We start from the raw sequence: 6,021 nt of genomic DNA, 5'->3' as shown, positions 1-6,021 counted from the left end.
TCTCTAAAGTCCCATTAATCTTAAGCAATCATAGAAGTTCTCTGAAGCTTTAGGTAGATATGGCTTATTTTTCTCAGCATATGTGTAGATTTATAAGCTTTATGATTTGAAATAACTTGCAGTTATTAACACATTTATCTTAATTTCAAGTGAGGTACTAAAAATGTATCCACACTTGAAAAATGGAAAAAGAACATCTTCCTCCATTTGTAAAAAGAAACGCACTGTGTGTCTATATAGCCTTATATGGTTCTCAAACCATTTTTCCACATATTATACCAGTTTATCATTTTAACCTCCTGGCAACACTTCTGAGGTATGCATGACAATATTTTTATTTTCGTGTCCAACCAATGTTGTCAGGTCAGCCGGCAAATATTAGCTGCATGCCTGCAGTGTGTTGGGCACTGTTGCAGGAAGCCAGCCTAGCATATGAGCTAAATGAGGTAGGGTTCTACATGAGGAAACAGCAGCTCAGGGATTTTAAGTGATTTACTATAAGTCATGAATCTAGTTAAGTAATGAGATGGTAGCTGACCCAAATCTTCTTCCTTCTAATCTACTGTACTTTCTTGTAAACAACCTTGAGCCCTTGTGAGGTACAAAGAATAACTTTAAATAAATTATTGCGTTAGTAGCACTTTAAAAATTGGAATCCCACCTGTTACTATTGCTAGGTTATTCCATGTTGTTAAAGGCTTTATGAGCAACCTGAAATATATAAGATTTTAATTTTGGCAGGAAGAGCAAGACATTTTTTTAATTGAGGTCACTGTGAATCATTATTGTTATTGATTTTAAAATACCTACAATTTGAAGAATGCTTTCAAAATGGATTAGAGGTTGATTATCTTCTACAATTCTAATCCTCTTCTACAGTACCCTAACCCATTAAACACTTTGCAGATGTTCCACTAAACATCCAGACCTGTGGTCTATAATTCCATGAATTAATTCAATTTAGTATTACATGAAAATCTGTAGACCCCACACTGAAATTGGTTAAGCTTAACTGCCATCCTATTAAATGCTAGAGAGAAATAAAAATGATTAAAAAATTAGGTCTGGTGCGCCTAGGTGGCACAGTCAGTTAAGCATCCGAGTCATGACTTTGGCTGAGGTCACAATCTCAGGATCCTGCCCCAAGTCCTTCTCAAGCCCCAAGTCCTTCCCGCTCCCCACTCAGCAAGGAATCTGCTTCAGATTCTCTTCCTCCCACAGCCTCTCTCCCACTTATGTTCTCTCTCTCTCTCTCTCTCTCTCTCTCTCTCTTTCTCAAATAAATAAATCTTTTAAAAAAAAATAGAGATTAGGTCACTGTCCCTGTGAGAAAACATAGAGAAACAGTTTATATATTATCTGGAGAAAAAATATTGAATGGAAACTTCAAACTGGCTTTGACATTTGCTAATACTGTTCCTGTAAGTTCTATTCCTTTCCATTGCTTCTACTAACACTAGGCTAACAGAAGCTAAATAGTAATAAAATGCATGTTATATAATAAATGTATAGAGACTGTCATCCCTCGTAGTGATAAATTCCCATATTACTAAAATAGGTCAGGGAGGTCAAAGTAATTTTCTCCATCATCACGTCCAAGCCATTCTGACTTCTGTTGAGCTAAGGGATATTGGCACAACCTGGAAAGTCACTCAGAGCAGCTCAGGGGGTGCCTGGAAGCATGGACACCTGGGCTTGCTTTCTCACCTGCAAGGATATAGTCTTCACCCCACACAGAGAGGCTTGCCCTTGTAATTAAGAAAAAGAACTGGCTTATCAGTCCTGTTTTATTTTTGAAATATGGGAGGGTGGAAGACCTACAGAAAGAAAAGGTATTTGGAGATTATAATTCATTTGAAAGTTATAATGGGGATGAGACAAGTGGCATTTTCATATCATATCAAAATGTAATGGTACCATAACCATCAAAATGTTAACAATACCCACTTCTTCTTTTCCAGAAGACTGTCATTTTCTTTTCTTTTTAAGATTTTATTTATTAATTCATGAGAGACAGAGAGAGGCAGAGACACAGGCAGAGGGAGAAGCAGGTTCTCTGTGGGGAGCCCAATGCAGGACTCATCCCAGGACCCCGGGGATCACGACCTGAGCCAAAGGCAGACGCTCAATTACTGAGTCACTCAGTGCCCCAAGACTGTCATTTTCTTATCATGTTAAAGCATATCAACCACAAGAGCTATATTTATTTTTATCTGTAAGCTTAATACTCTTATGCTTCACTTACTATGAAAAATTTGGCACATTCTGCTTTTCTATTTTGTGTATAGGTGAGTTACAGAAAGTTTATATATATATATTCTATAGTTCAATAGCCGTAGCCATTTATCTCAATTTATTTAGCATAAAGACATTCTGGAGAGGCCCAAATGGGTTTAATTTCCCCACAGACCAATTAGCACATAATGTTTCTTAGCATTAGTTCCCAAATATAACCAGAACCAACCTCCTGGCCTGTCAAATATGTTATAAATCAGTTGTCACTATAGTGAAAAATACTGTTAATGATATTAGATTGGTACCTGTAATTCTCTCTTTGAATTGGAGGATATTTACCTTTGTGGTCTAGTGATACCAACTTTAATTTGTAATTAAAATTTAATACATTGATAGTTTAGATGATGTTTGTGTGTTTTTCATAAACCATGAAAATAATGTACCTGGAATATGTGAATTAGAAGAGACTGTAATGACACTATAAGTTTGCTCATAAATAAAATCTATGAAGATATTAAAGAGTTTGAAACTTCAGGATAGGGATGCCTGGGTGGCTCTGCAGTTGAGCATCTGCCTTCAGCTCAGGGCATGATCCCAAGTCCTGGGATCAAATCCCACATCAGGCTCCTTTCCTTGTGTGGAACCTGCTTCTCCCTCTGCCTGCGTCTCTGCCTCTCTCTCTCTCTGTCTCTCATGAACAAATAAAAATCTTCAAAAGAGGGAAAAAAAAGCTTCAGGATAAAAATATCTTGAAGATAACATTTAAATAATTTTAAATCGTTTTTGAGGAGAGTTCAAAGAATGAATAAGTTTTTATCACTATATGCATTTATAATTTTTGTAAATATTAAATATGTTTATGGTACTTAGAGATGGTCTTTTGATTATATCGATATCCATCTTTACCACTAGGTGCCAGTACAACTCTAAAGTTAACTTGCCTCTAGCTTCATACATGATGACCATCTGTTAGACAAAGAGTTCAAAAATATAATGTATTCCTTGGAGACTCTAGACTCACACTGAATATTTTATCTTGGCCTAAGCTCATCTTCCAGTTCTGTAGGCATGCCAGTGGACTCCAAGCTGTATCTCAGACCCTGAAAATGGTAGAACGGGCCTTAACTGTCATATACCCTAGCCTTCTATCCAATACAGTATTTTTTTTTAAGATTTTGTTTATCTATTCATGAGACACAAGAGAGAGAGAGAGAGGGATCCCTGGGTGGCGCAGCGGTTTGGCGCCTGCCTTTGGCCCGGGGCGCCTGCCTTTGGCCCGGGGCGCGATCCTGGAGATCCGGGATCGAATCCCACGTCGGGCTCCCGGTGCATGGAGCCTGCTTCTCCCTCTGCCTGTGTCTCTGCCTCTCTCTCTCTCTCTGTGACTATCATAAGTAAATAAAAAAAAATTAAAAAAAAAAAAGAGAGAGAGAGAGAGAGAGAGAAAGACACAGGCAGAGGGAGAAGCAGGCTCCATGCAGGGAGCCTGACGTGGGACTCAATCTCGGGTCTCCAGGACCAGGCCCTGGACTGCAGGAAGGTGCTAAACTGCTGAGCTACCCGGGCTGCCCCAATACAGTATGTTTTAATAGAGGATCATTTAGTCCTGATTTAATCACTAAGAATGGAGCTTCCACTTTATGAATGGCTCTAGAATAGTGGTTTGGCTCTAGAATAGTGATTCTATCTTACTTTTGTTTCCCAGCCCCAGGCTTAGTCAATTACATTATTGAGTATTTCTCATTATTTGAAATTTCTCTTCTACTGAGTCAGAATCTGTCCCTTTAGAGCTTGTGCTTTTTTGGTCATAATCATGTCATTTGGTAAAGCTTGTGCTTTTTGGTCATAATCATGTCAATCATGAGTATGACGCATGGAAACAGAATAATTTTATTGCTGTATCAGCCCTATCCTACTCTCCAGTAAGTTTTTCCTTTCATCCAAGTTTTTCTTTCTCTGAATGCAATGTCACCTGTCTTCCCAATTATTCCTCATATGGCATAGTTTCAGAGCTTCCTCACCTTCCATCCTGGTTACTGTTACCTCAAAACCCCTCTGTTTGTTCAACGTTATCTTAAACACGTTTCCTGGAATTAGGTATACTATTATAGATGTAATCATATATAATTGATTATAATCCTCAGCAGGGAGTACTGTGGGACTAGTCTCTCCCATATTTTTGACATCACCAACTTGCTTCCAAATTCACATATCTAGAAACCTCATTTTTAAAACATAGGAGAGAAAAATCCAAAATGATTTCTAAGCAGTCACTATGTGTCACAAAGTCCACACACTTCGCAATGGACCATCCAAAGCTATTTTAACATAATGCTAACCTATTTGGCTATTTGATTATTAACTCCACAGCATATTGGGAGTAATATATTAACAAGGAGAAAGGGTCTGCTGTGGGGGACCCAGAGGTTAACATTTTAAGAAAAAGGCAGGAAAAGAAGAGATAACTCCAAAAGCACAGCAGTCTGCGGCCAAAATTGAATGTTCCATCTTTTCCTCCCCGGCTGCTTTAAGCTCGGCCACCATCATGAATGACACAGTAACTATCTGGACCAGGAAGTTCATGAACAACTGACTACTTCAGCAGAAACAGATAGTCATTGATGTTCTTCACCCCAGGAAGGCAACAGTACATAAGACAGAAATTCAGGAAAAACTAGCCAAAATGTACAAGACCACACCAGATGTCATATTTGTATTGGGATTCAGAACCCATTTTGGTGGTGGCAAGACAACTGGCTTTGGCATGATTTATGATTCCTTGGAATATGCAAAGAAAAATGAACCCAAACATAGACTTGCAAGACATGGCCTGTATAAGAAGAAAAAGACACCAAGAAAAAGTGCAAAGAACCCAAAAAAAGAATGAAGAAAGTCAGGGGGACTGCAAAAGCCAATGTTGGTGCTGGCAAAAAGAAGTAAGCTGGAGACTGGACAACAGAAGGAGTAAAGATTCTGCAGTGGCTTTATCTGTGGTGATTGTGCAGATTTTTCATGAGAGGATTAAAAAACTAAGAACGTTAAAAAAAAAATTGAATGTTCCTCAGCATGCCCTGAATGCATCATTATATTACAACACAGTACAGAGATTACTCTTTATGGAGGAAACAATTCTGGAATGGTGGAGGAAGGACCTCTGAAAATCTCCTCTGTAGGATCAATGAGAACATAGGCAAAAATTGTCAAAAATCAACATTTTCAGAACCCTGGAAATTAACCAAAAACTTAATGAAGAACATGTATTCAAGAAAATGGCTGGATCTCAATAAGAACAGTAAGCCTTGTGGCATTTTAACTTGCCCTATTCCCATCTCCTTCTTCCAAGCTCCATGATAACCACAAAAACCAACAGACTCAGAACCAGTTACAGAGAAAACTAGCAGCCTATCAGCCATTAAAAAGAAGCAATACAGGCTTAGAGCTCTCCCAAAAAGCCACGTCCCCAGAAAATTGTCAGTCTGGCAGCTACCTAGAAAAGTCCATTAATAGGGCTTATCTTTATTTGAGAGAGCTTGCTCAGTGAGGGAAGTCCTAACACCAGGACATTGTGTTAAAAAAAAAAAAAAATCAGTAATTGTTTATCATCGCAGCTGCCTGAGGCGGAAGTACCTATTGGAGCAAACAGCACTCTTGGAAACCCCGGGGAATGAAATGACCATAGGGAGATTTGAAAAGGTTCAGTGTATTACTGAGTATAATATATGTGTGTAGGGTGCATTGTAGGGCTGTGTGTCTGTCCAGGAGAGACCTGAGAAGGCTCTAATTTCT

General features: G+C 38.6%; 1 pseudogene; it reads left to right on the top strand.

The window, feature by feature from the left end:
* The first annotated feature begins 4,780 nt into the window (after positions 1–4,780).
* Positions 4,781–5,279, top strand: LOC129499822 (40S ribosomal protein S24-like; annotated as a pseudogene).
* The last annotated feature ends 742 nt before the right edge of the window (positions 5,280–6,021 follow it).

Source organism: Nyctereutes procyonoides, unplaced genomic scaffold (assembly GCF_905146905.1).
Source record: "Nyctereutes procyonoides isolate TBG_1078 unplaced genomic scaffold, NYPRO_anot_genome, whole genome shotgun sequence".
Lineage (NCBI taxonomy): Eukaryota > Metazoa > Chordata > Mammalia > Carnivora > Canidae > Nyctereutes > Nyctereutes procyonoides.
This window is presented reverse-complemented; position numbering and strand designations above follow the sequence as displayed.